This window comes from Lissotriton vulgaris, chromosome 3_2, assembly GCF_964263255.1.
Source record: "Lissotriton vulgaris chromosome 3_2, aLisVul1.2, whole genome shotgun sequence".
Lineage (NCBI taxonomy): Eukaryota > Metazoa > Chordata > Amphibia > Caudata > Salamandridae > Lissotriton > Lissotriton vulgaris.
Genome location: NC_141690.1, coordinates 62457308 through 62476013, shown reverse-complemented (window position 1 = coordinate 62476013; position 18706 = coordinate 62457308).

Genomic DNA, 18706 nt, shown 5'->3' with positions numbered 1-18706 from the left:
ATATAGTAAAACTTTACAATTGAATCCAATACAGTAGGCGTAACAGGTGAAAAGAGAGAGATAAGAACACATGTGCGTAAGAGGAGGCGTGAAAAGAGGCATACACATGGGCGTGCACTGTACATGTCAGAGAAACGTCACAAGAATCGTCACATGTGGGTGGATACATAGGGAAAAGTTGCAGAATCAGCAGAAACCCTTCACCTGTATGCGAGCGCAACTAGCATGACGTGCAACTGGGGGCTTTGACTTTAGCACTAGTGGAGGAGACTGGTGTCTGGAGTATCAGGGCAACCTGTACCTATAGCATATCTGGGATCTCATGTTTAGAGGATGTAGTGTCTGAAGTAAAAGGTCTCTCGGGCAGGGGCCATCCAATACTGAAAAGCTGGTGAGTGCATACGTGTCTTGGTGCAACGTGCGGAGCCGTGGGCCTACCATGGTAACGGAGTCAGTAAATCACTTGCAAGGAGGACAGAAAAGGCCGGGCCCTTTGCTCTGCAGCCGGGAATATGTTTACCTATTTCACTAGACTGGAATGTGTTTTCGAGGAGGCTGAGCAGATAACTGTAGGCAAAACATGAATTTGGCAGGCAGTCCAGGCCGAGCCGGGCACCGCTGCGCTGGCAGGAAGTAAGGCAGGGGTCAGGGATGCGCACCGCTTTCGGAGACAGGAGAGATGAGGCAGAGAGGCCTCGTTTAAGGGCCTAGCTCGACTGGGCCAGGAAACATGGAGAAAACGTGTGCGAAATTCAGAAGTGCACCATGTAAAGACGGTGGCACCGTATACCTAGGAAGATATTTAACGAGATTTCTTGGTATGGTTGGATAGCTTACATGTTAAGGATGGACGCAAATGTATTTGCGTCTGTCTAGCATGTACAGAACAGAAGTTACACGACATACATGGAACATGAGTGCATGGATAGGGTGCGAGTGGGGGACATATTAGCTACCTGAAAATTTCTATTACCTCAAGAGTACTTTGGGACTCAGGCTACGGCAGTTGGCAATTAGCTGCAGGCCAGCAGTGTCTTGGCAAAGTCCACCAAGTGATAGTCCACTTGCAATCCCTCCTGCCCTAATAATTCCTCTTGCCAATGATCCAGTGTCAAACCAGCATACTATGGTTCCAAATCCAAAGAGTCTCTAACCTCTGAAGGCAGAGCCCCAATAGTTATAACCATAATGGCCTGTGAAGATACGATCAGTTCAAAAGGCCACCTTTTAAAGGCATAGTCTCTCTCAAAATGTTGTCTTGTTGGCCATCCTACCCCGGAAGGTTTGATCACTATCTTTAGTGGGGCCAAGACCCTGCCCTTCGGCATGCAGATACCAATTCCACCCCCAGGAAATAGTCCTTGAAAGGCTCTTCGAAGTAATTGGTCTGCAGTTTCCCTTGAGCCCCTAGTTTACGGCCTTCTCTCAAGAATGCACAGATTTAGCTGTCCCCCCAGCAACCAAATGGGAATTTGAGACTGGCCGACAGACACACAGAGCCACAAGCAACGAAATACCAACTTTCCCAAAGTGACAATTCCACTTGCGTTATGTCATATCCACTCGCACTACCAGAGCGGATTTGCCATTCCTGCATATACTGCAACTATTCTGCACATAAGAGATACGGTTCAATAGTCTTTCCCTACTTTCTCCCATGCTAATCTAATGCAAAAAGCAGTCCCAGTCATACCAAACACACCATCCGGTGCCATTTACGACCCTTGCAAGTAACACACACTTTTACATGCCCTACCTCTGTTAAGAGGGAGAACTCTGATATAGCAAGAGTCATGCAGAACAAGGGCACATAGCTTTTAAATGCCAAGCTGAGTACCAGTACTCTGTGACACAGGCCCCACCAGGAAATCATGTGGCACGATCGATGAGCTACCCCCAGGGATGGCACAACAAGTGCTGCAGGCCCACCGAAGACCATTTGAGGTACATGCCTGGGTATATGTCTTACCCCTAGATGAGGGACTTACAACTAACCAAGATCAGTCAATCATGTATACAGCAATCACGATTATGCATATGACTAGCACAGCACTTTGGCACTGAATGGCAGTGTCAAATGCACTCAAAGTCCTAAGGCTAGCATCTAGATCAGTGGAAAACCGAGAAGGAGAAAAGCAAAAAGTAGAGGGAAAACACCCTAGAAAGGGCCATTTCCAACACATATCCTGTAACATGCCTGAAAAGACCTCAAATCATTGTTCTTGTATGAAGTGAAGTGCTATGGAACTAGTCAAACATGTAACCATTTAGAGCATGTATATACACTTTCCCTGCTAGGCCGAGTTGACATTCAAAACATGTTGCTAAGCCTTTAACTCCTCTTCGGCTACACATAGGTCACTCCTGAGATAGTCTGAAGGTAGAATATAGGCAGTGTTATCTCCTCTTCTACTACATATAAGTCACTCATGAGGTAGGCTGTAGGTAGGCTAGAGGACAGAAACATATAAGCTTAAAAGAAAAAACATGTTGTTTAAAGTCTGATTGAGTTACATGCACACTTCCAGAACCATATGTCCAGATACACATCCACTCTCCTACCCAATCTAAAAACTCACATACCTATATGTAAAAGGAGAGACCCAATAATTCACACAGTCACACAGTGACAGAGGCACTTAAACATTCACTCACACACACATGTATTCAGCAGTAATGTAGGACATTGCACACACAGTTAAATACCCCAAACCCTACTCACACAGCCTGTAAGCAATCCATGCAGCCCCTTACATACACATTTAGAGATATATGCAGTAACTAATAGAGCCAGAGATATACCAATATACTTACTTACATATCCAATAACACACCCACATAGGCAATGAGAAACTCATTTAGGTATGTACTGAAGAACTGACACTAACAAGTCATCCAACCAGAGAACTATGCCTTTAAACATATCTAGGGCTTCTAGTACATAACCTGTGTGTGTGTGTGTAGTTTTATTGTTATGTCGACTTCATATTTAAATGCCTGTGTCAGGTATTAAAGGTATTAAAGTACTGTTCTAGTATATATAAGTAACTTCTAAGGTAGGGCATATGTATTTGTATAAGAAATTAAATGGTTAAAGTATGTAATGTTATAATCCATAATAAAAAGCTAAATATATTTATTTATTGTTTGCAGAGTTTTATTTCTACTTAAAAACAGATACTTAAAATTCCACATAAAACAGAAAAAAGAAAAAAAAACAGAAGAAAGCATACTGTCTCCTTAAAACAGAGAAAGACAAGGGACAGAATGTGGACAATGTGGTTAAAGAGAAAAGAAAAGAGCTCTGGGAACTAAGAAGTTTCTTAAAATAGTACACTAAGTGACAGTAACACTAATGAATCATGTAAAAAATGAGATAGTTTAACAAGGAGACAGAGATAGTTTAAAGAAATTATCATATCATTATGTTCCATAGTAGGGTAATTCACAATCTTATACGAACTATGAAACACAATAAAAGGAGAAGAGAAACTGTCAAATAAAAGGAACGTGTTGAGGGTGTAGTTGATAAGGCATTTGCCCTGAAGAGGAAGCTATTTTTTTTTTTATATTGAGTCGAATCAGAACACTGGACAAAATAGTGTTGTCTATGATGAGAAGAAGCCAGAAGAAAAGATTTGTGAAAAGACATCATTTTTGCAAAGTTTTTAGTGGTGAATAGAAGCATACTTGCAGTATTGATCCTTGCTTTAATGAAGAAATCTACTTCCAAGAGAACACATTAGTGCATGCAGTTGAAGAATCTCGACTGTGGTATGAGATAAATGAGGACATTCCTATTCCAAAAGAGGTGATGGTAGCTAGAAATGTAGAGGAAGTAAAAGCTGAAAATGTCCTGGGAAGGCGTGGACAGGCCCCTGTATATAAATGGAACTGTGAGAATATTTGCAGTGTTCGGCAGGAATCAATTGATATATTGAGAAGTGTTCTAAGTAAGTTTCCAAGAAAAAGTCTCAAACTGAAAATTGTGGCTTTGCAAGAATTTATTCTATGCAAAGTAAGGAAGTATAGTAATTTACAGGGACATTCACTAGCATGTTTTTCAAAGAAAGTACTAACAATCACTTTTTATCACTTTACAATGTTGGCTGTTCATCATTCTGAAATGAGAAATTTAGGTAGTAGGCTTTACTATGTGCAAAAATCCTGCCCTCTGTAAAGGAGAATTGGATACAGCTCTTTTGCTTGGTACAGTAGCAGATGTGGAAAAAGTATGTGAAGATGTTCAGTTTTGTTTCTTTGGTCCTGAGCAGGGGTCTTGGGAACAGAAGGAATTGGTATGTGGAGATGTAGCGGAAATCAACACAGTTATTAGTGTTGATAACTTTACAGAAGTGATTAGGAAGTTTCAAACAGTTTCTTCTGAAAAACCAAACTGTGTTTGTATTTGTTGTCGACACACTCACTATAAAAGCCAAACTCTAAGGGGTCGATATCGATTCTGGAAAAAGCACTCCAAACAGCCGTACGGAGCGTTTTCCCCATTCGAATCGTACCCTGCAATGTCCCCCGTACGTACAACGAAGTACGGTTCGTACCAGGAGCAGGAGTCCGTACGAATCGTACAAAGACCGTACAACTCGAATCTCCGAGGACAGGAGGAGAACCGGAATGAAGACTCCAAGTCCAGTAGCCAGGCACGTCAGGAAATAGCCACACAGCTGTGTTTGGAAAAATTGGCAACCACTGCAGAGGCCTTCCATTATCGGGTGATTTTGGAGGAAAGGAAGGAGGAGGCAAAAACAGGAGCTCCCTACACTTCTGATCTGGTGACACCAACAACTAGAAAACATCACCAGATCCACTACAGGTAGCAGAGTCAACACCAGAAACCACACTCTACTACCCTATTGTACATATGTCCCTCTCTGGTGGACTATCTTGGAGTAACAGACCGAGAGGTTACAAAGGAAAAAGCAGCCGAAAGGGAAAATATGTGGGGCTAATAAAGGACAGAAGGATGCCCTACTATGAATGTGCAAGTATAAAAAGGACCAGCATTGTAAGTGGGTAGAGAGTATTATTACTGACCCCCTTGACGAGAATTAAACTCCCAGCATGCAAGATATTTTGGTACACCCTGTGAAAGACGCACCTGGAACACCACATGAACAATCCATCAAATATTTGTGGGGAAATGTTTTAAAAGGAAACCCAACGCCGGTGAACACCCTTTGCTACTAGGATTTCTTCAAGGTAATCACTGGAAAGTGGAGGAAAAGAATGTAATGAGTGTAACAAGTGACTATTATTCTTGAAACACCACCAGATTTATACCAAGTATTGGGGGATGAAGCGGGTATCAATGGAGGAGGGTTGTTTCTATCTGTACCTAGGTTATTGTCGTCACCCTGCCTCTCCCTTAGCGGAATTGATAGCCCCGCCAAAGATAGAGAAGACCCTCAATAAGCAGTGAATAGGCAAGTAAGGAATTGAATGGGGACGGGGGAAATGACTCGCTAGGAGTTACTGGGAAGGGTACCCTCCATCAATGCTTGATCCACCCCAACACCACACAGTCCTCCTTGGCACTAGACATGACAGCAACCTCGGCCTCGTCATTACTAGAGCTGATGTTTTTAATGCAAAACCCCTTCAGTCAATATTGGAAGCCCTACTGGAGAATAATGGCCAGGGGAAACCCAAACTACTGAAGATTGTGGAGGAACTAAAAAAATTAACAATTATAAGCCTTCCCTAATACGACCAGTAGTAGAGAAGAGAGATCAGGTGTTATATGCGTCACCCTTCACTGATAACGGAGAACACGCACAGCCCCCTATAGCATATATTTCAAAGTGTCCAATGAAGAGGGGGCAGCGCTGGAGAACAAAGACGTATATATCCCATTATATGACAAGAGGGAAATCACCGAAGATGTTGAAAAAGAAAGGGAGCCTAAAACAAAGTATGGAGCCTCTGAACTAGAGAGACAACAGATAAATGGAACCGGAAGTAAAAAGGGAACCAGGGGAAACTCAAATAGAATGAGAAAACCATAGTCTTGCTACGCAACCCCGAAGACCTGTAGGAGAGAGAAAAAAGGGAAGAGTGGGCAGCAAAAAAGTGGGTAGCAGGGTGAATAGTGAGCCGCCTATTACAAATACTGGTTGAATGTCCTACCCTGGGAGAGGTTATATCCGGCGATATAAGGCAGATAGGCTTTACAATGAATTTTGAAGGACATGAGGTGACAAAGGTCCTCTTCTATTCTGAATGTGTAAAGTAGATGGTGATAAGGGCTGAGGAATAACTGGAAAAGGAGGGGAGAAGACTTGTGCAAGTTGGTGAATTCCTTACAGAGGGGAGTAATCCTGGGAACCTTGGGGCGCTTACTTACAATGCTGGATTACGCCCTGATCAAATACAGTTTGGCATACCAGAGGATCAGCATAGAAGAATATAAACTGATTGAAGCAAGGCAGGTCTACAAATAACGATAGCAAATGCTGTAAAAGGTCCAATATTGAGCAACCGATTTGAATCCCTATCTGACTCTATAGCAAGTTGTGATGATAATATAATCGGAGGGTTGAGTGATGTGGATTGGGAAATGGTGTACTCGCACAGCCTACAGATATTGACTTGGAACAAAGGGGGATATAAGAGACAATTAACCCAAGATACCCTTAGAGAGGGAAGCTATGAAATCATGTGGTTCCAGGAGTCTTGGCTGTGCGAGGCACCTGAACACATATATATGTTTTTTATGATTACTAAAGAAGCAGTGCACACAAACCCAGGACACCCTTCAGAAGGATTGATTACTTTAGAATCATCAAAAATAGCCAATAAAGTAACCAGGTTAAGTGAAAAGTCAGTGGCTATTAGCTATCCAGATAGAGCTCTATAGTGGGCCTCCGGTAAGAAAACAAATAATCATGGTCAATATATACATGCAGCCAAGGGCTGTAATAGATTATGAAGGGCATTTGGGTCTGTTAGAGGTAGATCTGGAGCTCATCTGTACAGCAATGCATCACAGTTGATAATGATCCTAGGGGATTTTAACCATAAATTGGATCCCTCTTTTAGCGATAAATGGTTTAAAGACATATTAACCATGACACAGGTGCCCCCAGCTATCTCCCCTAGAGCAGGTAGTTCAGCACAAGATGAATCACTAGCAAAGTTCCTAGGATCTATAGGGTTATTCTGTGCCAATGGGCGTGTACATACCGACCGCCCTGTGAGAAAGTCTTTTTGCATAGGTAACCAGAAATGGCAAATCAACTACGCCTTCATAAATGCTTGCCACTTTACTAACGTAGAAGGGTTTGAGGTGCTGCAATGTGAAGGCAGCGATCATTGGCCCTTATGAGTATTACAAGGGTTGAAAAGAGATAGAGTGATCCCTCTGCATATAGAACACCCTCGACACATAATCACCTGTATAACCGAGGATAGTTTGAAAGTGGTTAATGAGCTGATGTTTGACTATATGTCTCTTGGTAATCCAAAGGAAAGAGAGAATGTCCTAACATGGTATGATCAGGTGATTGAGCAGGTGGTTATTGTTTAAGGGTACATCAAAAATCAAGATCTGTGACCAAGAAAGGTGGTTATGAGAAGAGAGGGAAAATAAATGGCTGGTTTAATAATGAGTTTCGGAGCCTAAAATTGAGGGTAGGGAAATGGGAAAGACTGTTAAGAGAAAGACAGGATAAGGTAACAATGGAGTGTCTACGCTTGGCAATACTTGAGTATAAAAAAATTGAAGGAAAGGAAAAAGGAATATATGACTAAAAATTGGCAATCATTGTTTGAAGTGATAGGCACAAATAACATAAGCTTATTCTGGGAATATGTCTGGGAGGGGAATGCGGAGAAGATGACTGGACGAATTATTAAGTTTGGGAACAAATAGAGCTGCATTTCTCTTCCCAAACTATAAAAGAAATTATTCAATCCCTACAAACAACTAAAGCACCAGGGGCAGACAACCTACCAGCAATTATACTAAAAACATAATGTGGATTGGTGGGCTAGCATTTTAAATGTCACCTTCCAAAATGTTTTAACTTCTGGGATTTCCCCGGAAAGGAGGAAAGGGACAATAGTGAGACCAATACAGAAAAAGGAGGATGCCAAAAAGCCCCAGAAATATCTCCTTATTAGCTTGCTGGATGCTGGGTGAATGTATTCTCAGAGATATTGCTAGGCATAATGAAGGCCCAGGTAGAGCAGAATAACTTGATCCCGATAGAGCAAGGTGGCTTTTAAGAGGGCCGCTCAACAATAGAGCATTACCTTAGCCAATGGGCAATGGCAAAATAGGCAATCGAATTACGTGGCAGATTGTTCTACTGTTTTGTCAATTTCTGAGCCGCCTTTGATTTGGTCGAGCATAAGCCATTGTGGGACATGTTGGGGCGTTTAGGACATGCACTCGTAGAACTGGGCAAGGGTAATCTTAGACACCTTTGGGACGCTATCAAAGAAAATACAGATAAAGAACGGACTAAGCCAGGGCTGCGTTCTGGTGCATTACTATTTTCATTGTTCCTGTCCGACCTACCAAATACATTCCGTAATGTTGGTGGTTTAAGCCCTAAGATGGGAGGGACCCACATCCCATGTCTGCTATACGCTGATGATTTAGTGATAGTAGATATGACAGAACTGGCTTTGCAAAAGAAATTGGACAGCTTTTATGATTATTGTTTAAAGAAATGCCTTACGGTCAATTTAGAAAAAACTAAAATAAAAGTGCTAGGGGAAAGGAAAGGGAACCTTAATTTGGCAATTGGGAGAGGCCAAAGTTCAGGTGGTGGACAAATAAATATTTGGCTATGTGGTTCAAAACCATATTAAATTGGAGTGACCATATAGACTCCGTAGAAGCAAAGGCACTTTCCTCTGTATGGGGCCTAAAACAATTCAAGCGGAAATATGGAGGCCCGTCTTTGCAGTCAATTCTATAAGCTTTTTTTAATGCAATGGTGTGACCACAATTCCAATAAGGAGGCTCTATCTTTAGGCGGTAAATTGGATTGGAATTTTGAGGAGGGTAAATGCGTGAAACAGCTTCTTGCTCTCCCAGCATCAACTATGATCCAGGCCGTGAGAGCAGAATACTAACTTACAGCCTGGAACTATCAGGGGTTGCAAGCTACTTTGAATTTCTGGCAGAGACTGAGTACAGAAGGGACCCCCAAAATAGCACACCTTTGTAAAAGAGAAATAGAGGAGAGTGAATTGAAATGGGCATCCCAAGCTAAACATATGCTAAGTAAGATTTACGTTAAACTATCACTAGAGCCAGAGCAATGGAAGTTAGGGCAGCAGATCCCCAAACAGGAGCTGTGTGCTATTACAGCCAAAAAGGCTGGGGAGTAAATCATCCACAAAGATCCTAGTAAAATGGTGGAGCAATGATCATATGTTCCCTTACATTGAGACCATATCAAGTCCTAAGATTAGAAACATGGCATTGAAATTTAGAGTTGGCCTGAACCCAAGTAATGCAGACAGGAAGATAACTGCAATTAGAAATGAACTTGGCTTGTGTACATGTGGGCTAAAGGTAAAATGCATTTGGCCTACATATCTTGCTGGACTGTTTGCAGTTCCCAGAAGAACAGACGGAGTCTTTAAAACCTGTTTTTTTATTATTTATATAATTATTAATAGGGATCAAGCTCTTAGTCTGCTCATAAATATGAGATTTTTAAATGTTGGTTGTGCAACAGGAAGATTTTTAATTGCAATACAGGAGTCTCTGAAAGAAGTGTTAATATCATTTAAAATGGGCTTGGGGGTAGAAACAAGATTCTCCCCATTCATTGATGACTTCCTGCAGTCCCCATATGTGTACTGAAATTTACACTTTACTTTTATCTAATTCTCCCCATAACTATTCATCAATTAAGACCAATTTGATATAGAGTGGCACTGCTTCCATTGTAAGTTTTATTGGGTTTTTATTGTGCTTTTTATTGTTCTTATGGTTGTACTATTTGTATTACTTGTATTTTTAACTGTTTGTTTTTACTGTTATCACCTTTTATGGCTATATTAGCCGAATAAAGTATATTGAGACGAAATGCTATGTAAATGTAATTCTCAATGTACTGTTTCATTTACCACATTTTGGAAATCAAATTGAGCAAAATCCAGATAGGAGATTGCGTTCTGCACTGCATTATTTTCTCCGGCATTTACTTAGTGACAGGTTTGTAACACATTCTGCTTCAGGCATTTAAGACCTTTTATCTATATGTAGCTGATCATTAATATTTACTCATAACAAGATGTACAAGAATTTATAATGATCATGCATTGAGTACTGGAAGAAGAAGAAGTACATATGGATGACTAATTTGGAGTGAGTTTCAAATGGAACTATGACTGTACAGATTGCTCATTTGCATCCACCAATCAAATAAATTCTGAGCGATTTCTGTACTTAACACTACCATATTGAAAAACGTATATTAATGTTACAATAATGCAGAGCTGATGGACCTATACTAGAAACTGAAATTATTAACTTCAAAGCTGGACAATTATCATTTCTGGTAGAATTTATACTACTGCAGCTATTATTAATGTAATTTCTAGACACTACGCTGTCTATTTAAAGAATGAAAGTGGATGGACAGAATGCAATCACAGCAACCGTAAAATGTTAACAAAAACTGTTTTCAAACTACCAAATTCTTGCCTTTTGTTTCTTTAACCAATGTTCTAAGGAGTATTTTTAAGACAAAGTAATGTATGAATGTGTTTTATATCATTCGGCCTATCGGGGTGATGTCTTCAAAACGTTCCCACAAATTCAAGAACCCTTTTATCTTCCACTAAGGAGTTAATATAGCATGTGGATACCATGGACTCTAGTTAATGTCTGCAACATGATGGACACAATGGAATCATAGCAACCTTCAATTGACACCAAATCTACCCTTCAGACTATGAAATAGTCATCTCTTGTTTCTTGAACCAAACTTATATGTACTATTTCTAGGGGAATAAGTAACGTATTGTATTTCATCTACATCGATCATCAGAGTTTTAAACATCATTCGGCCTAGTAGGGGTTATGTTTTTAAAAGGATCTCCAAAATTCAGTACTGTTTACATTTATTAGTAGTTGTGTACCAGGCATGTTATGTTATCGCGTATTTGTAAAGCGCGCAACTACTCAATAGAGTGCCCTGGCGCTAGCAGAAGCAAGGTGAAAGTGGGAAGGAAAGAGCCAACTCACAAGGGGAAAGGAAAAAAGATTACTACTGAAATGGCCATGTTGTGAGTTGTTTCCTGAAAAGCCAGATGTCAGACAGTTGCCTGATTGCGGTTGGGAGATTATTCCACAAGTGTGCTACCTGGACTTGAAAGGAGTGACTTCCTCTGCGGGAGCGTGCAAATTTAGGCACGCTCATCATATGTTGATGGGATGATCTTAAAACTCCACCAGGTGTGTAAAAGCTCACTCTTTTCCTAATACAGTTTGCCCCGGTGCCATGCAAGGCTTTAAGCCAATGTCAGGGCCTTGAACTGAATTCTGTGGCGAATACGGAGCCAATGTAAATTTTTGAGATGGAGAGAAATGTGGGCTCCGGGGCCAATCATAAGAATGGCTCTAGCTGCCGCATTCGGCACAACCTGGAGTTTACTCAAAGAGTCATCCATTTTTACCCCCAAATTTCTGGCTACTCTCACGCAGGTCTGTGGAGGGGATATATCAGACGGACACCACTGCCTCCAGACATCCGGGTCCAAAGCTCCAAAAAGAATCACTCCTGATTTAGCGGAATTGCATTGAAGCTGGTTATAGCTAAACCAGGAAAAAAACCTTCCTCAAACAGTTCTTGATTTTGGCCCCGTCAAAATCCTCTCCCTTTTTACAGGTGAACAACAGCTGGGTATTGTCAGCATCGGATATAATTGTGGCTCCAGCCTCTTCAACCAAGGGGGCGAGGGGAGCCATGTATAGATTAAACAGTAGTGGACTCAAAATCGAACCCTGGGGTACACCGACCTTCATAGGAGGCATAAGGGAGGAAAATGGCGGGTTCCAGACTTCCTGCCTTCGATCCCCCAAAAAGGAGGAGAACCATTTCAACACTGTGCCCCCCACTCCGCAGTCTCTCAGTCTCTGTAGGAGTCTGTCATGGGGCACAGTGTCAAAAGTGGCTGATAGATCTAACAGTATTAAGGCCTCTCTCACACCAAAATCAAGAGTCTCTTTGATGGATTCCGATATCTCAAGGAGGGCTGTTTCCAAGCTAAAATTGGCACGAAATCCTGATTGGCTCGTATGGAGGAGGTTGTTCATTTCGATAAATTCAGAGTGACAGAGTTAACATATTTTTCAATAACTTTGGCGAAGAAAGGCAGGAGCGAAATGGGTCTATAGTTGGATTCTAACAGAGGATTTGCCGCAGGCAATAATAAAGGGAAGCTTTTTCAGGTATGTTTGTTTACATTACTGTAGTACGTGTAGGCAAAAGAATTGTTTAACGAATTGTAGTGAGTTCAATGCATAGTGTCATTTATTTACAGTGATGTAATTTGCAGTTATGTTTTATTTTCTACAGCCCATCCAATGTTTTTTCCCCACTGTTCAAGGATGCAGCTTCATATAGTACATCATTTACTGTGTAAAAGTTTGAAAGCTGAGAACAGTAAAAAGTGAAAATGAAATGTTTTACTATATTATGATATACTGTTACAGCATGAGCAATGTATACTCTTATGTTTCGTGAATTCTGGAAATCAAATACTAACTAATATTTCTATTCTTTTCTTTCATATCAGGTATTGGAGTGATGCATGTTTAGTTGTGTAAACATACATGTAGTGCCACATGCATACTTATTTAACATAGTCATGCAGAGGGTCTTGTATAAAGATCCGTTGAAATCTGTAGCGATCACTATCCAGGTTCCGGGGCGCAGTGCATATAAACTGATTCCCCCTTCATGTCCCTTTGAAAACAAGAATGGGTATGAATGTGTAGAGCGTAAGGAACCACTAGGGGGCGAATGGAGCATGAAACACTACATGTCCCAGAAGCCCCAATGGATATCAAACCGGAAGCCGAATACGGCATTGCAGCCCGATTCGCTATTTCAAGGCCCCTCCATTTCTCTGGATCGGGGATTGACAATCTTTCCGGTGATTGAAGCAGGTTCCCGTAAGTGGATGGTGTTCCCCGATGGAGCACCAGAGTTCCCGTGTTCCGTTCTTGACTTGAGCAGCTGGGGTGAATTTGTGCCTAATTTCTCCCGCCCTCGCGCTTCGATTGTTTTCAAGGCGCCTTTCCCAGTGCTTGAACTGAGAGAGGCGTATCAGCCAAATCGGACCGCAGACTCAAGGCGCCTTGCCGCGCTCAGATATCCCCAGGTATTTAGGTGTGTGGAAAGGGAAAGCCTCGTAGGAGCACTTTCCCTGGAACCACGTTTTTCTTTTGTTCTCTGACATTTGTTGGATTTGGTTCGTCATTTGCTTACAGATTACTCAGTTGCTGTGAAGGAACAGTCATCTAGGTATTCTTCTGACGCTGGCTCTTTCTGCAGTCGGGACCAGGGCTATGTTGATACAACACTTGAGTAAGATAAAAGAGGCTGCCAGATGTATCCTTTCTAAGATAAAAGCCTCTGCCCATTTTCTATGCATACTGCCGTATTGTATTGTGAGTAGTTGAAGCTAATCTCTATACATGTTTGGTACGATTCGTCTTTTGTATGACCTTGTCTAACTCACTGCTTTTTGTTTTGTTTCTCATGCATAGTTATGTGCCAAGGGGACTCCTTATGCTTCTGTTCTGAACCTTGATTCCTGAAACAGAAGTAGGACTAGGAGGACATTATTTGGCCTGCCGTATTTTTTATTTTATCTACTTCCCTTTTCCATGGGGTGCTTTTGTCCATAGTAGTGTGTCCTTCACTCTGTGTGGGGTTGCACCCACGGGAGTAGGGGGGCCTTTCTGCTCATCATCGTTCCTGCTGGTGATCTTCCGATGTTAGTGGTCGCTTATTACCCAGTGCTACTGACATCGCAACAATATCCTATCCCACCTGTTTTTTGTAAAAGGTAGGGATACTAGAAAACTGCCACACAATCGATTGCTGCTTTCATGAGCTCTGGTAACTGATCCTAACAAACCCATACAGGTACTCACATATCAACTCACTTATCCATACAGCCACTCACACACCTACTCATTCACCACTATGTGCACTCACACAGCCACTTACTCACTCATACAGCCACTCATGCACCCTCTCACTCACTAATACAGGCACTCACCCGCCAGAGTCCTCTTCGGGCTCACACACTATGACTATGTCTCCAAGGCTCTCACACAATGACACTGTCTGCCTATAGTCAAGCATATCTAATTTAAGGCCTTATCTAAAGCCTTCAAGTCTCTGCATAGGCTTGCTCCATTGTATCTGTCACAATACTTTAAACCGTATATTCCGTCCAGATCACTTAGGTCTTCGATTGTGGCAATCTGTTCGTACCTAGGGTACGGAAAGCAAAGTGAGGCGGTAAATGTTTTACACATACTATTGCTAAGCTTTGGAACTCTCTCCCTATAACCTTGAAAAAAGAAGCACATGTATATAAGTTCAGGAAAGGACTGAAAACCTGGCTGTTCTAATGGTGACTCCAGCTTTTATTTCAAACATTCTATAAATCTGAATAAGGGCCCAGACACCTTGAGGTATATGAACATCTTTACAAATATTTCATTACATTTCATTTCATACAGCCCCTTATACATGTACTCAGCCACCCAAACAGACAGTCACACATCCAGTCACTCACACATACCACTGCTCAAACAACCCACTCACTCATCAATATAGTCACAAACCCACCCTCTCATTCATTCATACAACCACTAACACACCCAGTCTCCTATACAGCATACATGTACCCACTCACTCACTCACCCAAACATTCACTGATACACCCACTCACTCACCCATGAAGACACTTTCACATCCACTGACTCAGCAATATACTCAGTCACACAGTGACAAACATACCAAGACATATTCACACTGTTACAAACATACTTGAAACATGTAATTATTCTTTCTTAAACCAGAATTGGTGGTTCTAACAAGAACCGTTTTTGTAAACTTTTTTTTTCGTTTGGTATTTTTAACCATTTTGGGTTTTTTTGATGTTTTTTGAAAAAATGTTTGAAACACAGTGCTATGTAAGGAAAACTGGAAAACTTGCACCAGCAGCTGGGGTGAAAAAAACTAATACTTGCAGTTTATGATTTGAACAATGGCAGGGATTGATTGCTTACCTATAGTCAAAATACTGTCCAGCTGCAGCAAATTCCTTGACAGTGAGAGGTAGTTCTGTCGGCAGCACTGGAAAAGATGAGGTTCTTGTTTGTGCACCATCACCACAGGTTGTTTGCTCCCTCCTTTCCTTCTCTCTCTCTTCTCTCAGAAGACAGATTGTGTGCATGGTGCACTGATGTTTCATCATGGATGATGTGCCACACTAATAATTTTTGTCAGGCGCTCTCGACAGTATGTTGTTGCAAAGACTCCATGTTACATTTTTTGCATTCACCTTCTTCTCTCCTTCCGGTATCGGGATGAAGGTCGATACTATACTCTCCTTCTTGGCCTTCAGTGGTTCTTTATCCTGGGACAAGTTCTCATGTTCTTCAGGACTCTGAGCTCCACTAGATGCCATCTTCAACTCCCAACTATATATGAAGAGACACAACAACAAAACAAAATACAGAATTGTCAGAGAAAATACAAAAGAAATCACATACAAAAAGATGGATAAAAAGTTGTTGGATCTTCTTCTATTAATGATAGAAAGGTGTTCAACCAATCAGATCTATTGGTTCCTATGTCACATGGAAGTTGCGACGGCGTTGTGCTCACGTCGCAGTGATATCACGATAAAGGTGTGACTCCGCAAAATGTTTTAAAACCAAATTTAAAATGTTTTTTGTCAATATTTTCACTACTGTAAAGTTTTTAGCAAAAGTCTTACTGTGAAAAAAACGTTTAAAGTATGTTAGTACAAGTTTACTACTCCTACAAATATACTGGAGTGGTCACTATACTGCGGATCCAGAAATACGTGCCAGCACGGTGCGCAATGGTGTCACGACTCCCTTTAAACGTCCTTTAAAATATTTTTCCTCTATAATTATCTACTTTTATCACTTTATTAATAAACAACTTACCTTAAACAAAACCTTTAGAGTGTCTATGTTGCTATTTCAGTTCTTTAAATACCCAGCAAGATTTGCGACCCCACCGAAATGGGTCGTGATCGGTATGCTACTCCTAAATTTTGGGGAAAAAAATTATGTTTTTATGATAAGTAAATATATCAGTATACACACTGGACAACACTAAAAAACCTCACATGGCTTTCCCACCTTATGCCAGGATAATCAGCAGCCGACCAAAAGACACGGCCAACACTTTCCCCACCAATTTTATTGGTGCGTTCTTGATGCTGAGGAAGAAGTTATCTCCACCAAACAAACGAGCACTTACTTCATATACCTAAGAAGAAGTTCTCTTGTTTGGTGGAGATTTACCTCTTTGTAGTTTTCTTCTGTCTGTAGACAAATTCATATTGTCACAGGTTTCTGCAGAAAGAGGAATGAGAAACAATCAATTGGCAAATGCACACAACGTCCCAGAAAACATTTCTTTGTGGTCCATCACTAAGCTACAGCGTACAATACACACTTACGAACCAAGTAGTAAAAAGTGTTTGAGTTGAGTAGACATTTTGTGCAAATGTGTGGACTCTTGTTCAATAAACAGGCAGCTGAGTTTCCGTTGTGGTGGTCCTGATGCACATTTCGCAGAAAATAAACCCCAATTGTAAGCACTTACAAATGTGAACATAGCAGACACCCTAGTTGAAGCTCTGCTTCTGTAAAGGAAAAATGATTGTAATTTTTTGGCTTGACAAACATAAATCATGTGTGGCTTCTTGGGAAATCCATATTAAAAAATAATCAGAAATCCTTTGTGGAGGTGAATGCATTGTAGATCTATTGGAGCGTAATCTGTAGTGACTGTGATGAGTGAGTTATTTCTTGCCCTCCCCTGGTTAGAGCAGATTCCATCATTCTCCCTTTAAATTACTAGGAATATGCAGATGTGCAAATCACTTGGAAGCTGCTTCCATTTAGCACTGGTCCGTCCACCTTAGTGCTATGCAAAGGGCTTCCTGCCTTTTGCCCGGAAGATAGGTAGCTTACCAAATAAGTCCCCCACTGCTTTTCCCACTGATATTGGTTACATGTTGTGATTCTAAGTGTTGTAGTGAGGAAATACACGTACACCAATAGAGTAGGTTTCATAAGTTGGTTTAATGACTTCTTTACACAGCCAGAAACACCCAGCCTGCTTGACCACCAACCATCTCCAGACTATCGTCATGAGCCGGCTGGAACGCAGGAGCATTCCATGTAGCCACAACAACCCCCCCGAGACCACAAGGACAAGAAAGCGAGTAGCATTACATAGATCACAACATATCTCCATACTTCATAAATAAAACAAAAATAAACAAAAAATAATACAAATGCAAAAAATACAGAAAGAAATAATAGCATCACTCCATGACAAAATCAACAAACTTAGAAGGAACATGATGCACACATGATTGCCTCTTAGAGGTACTACTACTGCCCCTTGAATCATGACATTTGTGCTATTTGCTTCTTGTTTTGCTAACCTCTCCGCTTGACACCCCTTTGCCAAATTCATTTTTTTGCAATGTAAAGCCACTCATTTTTGCCCATTCCTCATTACCTAAATACCAACGATTCACTTCTTTGACCTCCATTGGTGCAGAAAATCTGTTCATGCCATAATCTCACTTTCCTAACTTGTCTTTGACAACATCTCCTACCTCTATTTTCCTCACATTCACTCCCTTCTCCATTTTTCTGACCACTCCATTTTCAATCAACCATTGGGGTGTACGTTTAGTTTTGGGCATTCTGCCCCTCGTCCTTTTAAAGGGAATCTCACCAGTGACACCCTTGATTGCAGTATTGGAAGCCCATATCATTTCATCAACACATCTAGCAACACCCTGTCTGCCTTGCATAGCCATTGATTAGTACCCCTTATGACTCTATTCATGCTTTCCCCCTTACAATTCCCTTGTAAATTATAGAGTGAAGTGCAAATATGTTGTATTCCATTCCCTCTCAAGAAGCTTTGCATAGCATGTGATGTGAGTCGCGTGCCATTATTTGTCACCAATATACCCGGAACTCATTCTCGTCTAAACATACCCTGTAAGTTCTTGATCACATTGCTTGTGGTAATGTATTTTACAAACTCCACAGTCACTCATCTCGTATAGACATCTAAAATCATGGCAAATCTTTTATCACTGGACAAGAATCCATGGGACCAATAAAATAAAGACAAACCGTTTCTCAAGCTGCACCATTTTGATTTCCTCCAAGTGAACCCATACCATGTGTATCTTTTCGTTATGTTTACATAAACTACAACTCTCCACCCACAATTTAACATCTTCCTCTAATCCTGCCACCAAAATTATGCTTTAGGTGTTTTTTAGTTATCGTTTGTCCTAGGTGCCCCTCATGTGCCAACAGAAACAATCTTTTCCTCAAACCCCTAGGAGGCACATACCTCTCCCTCCTTAGTACTACGTCATCAGTTGCTCTGACACTAAATTG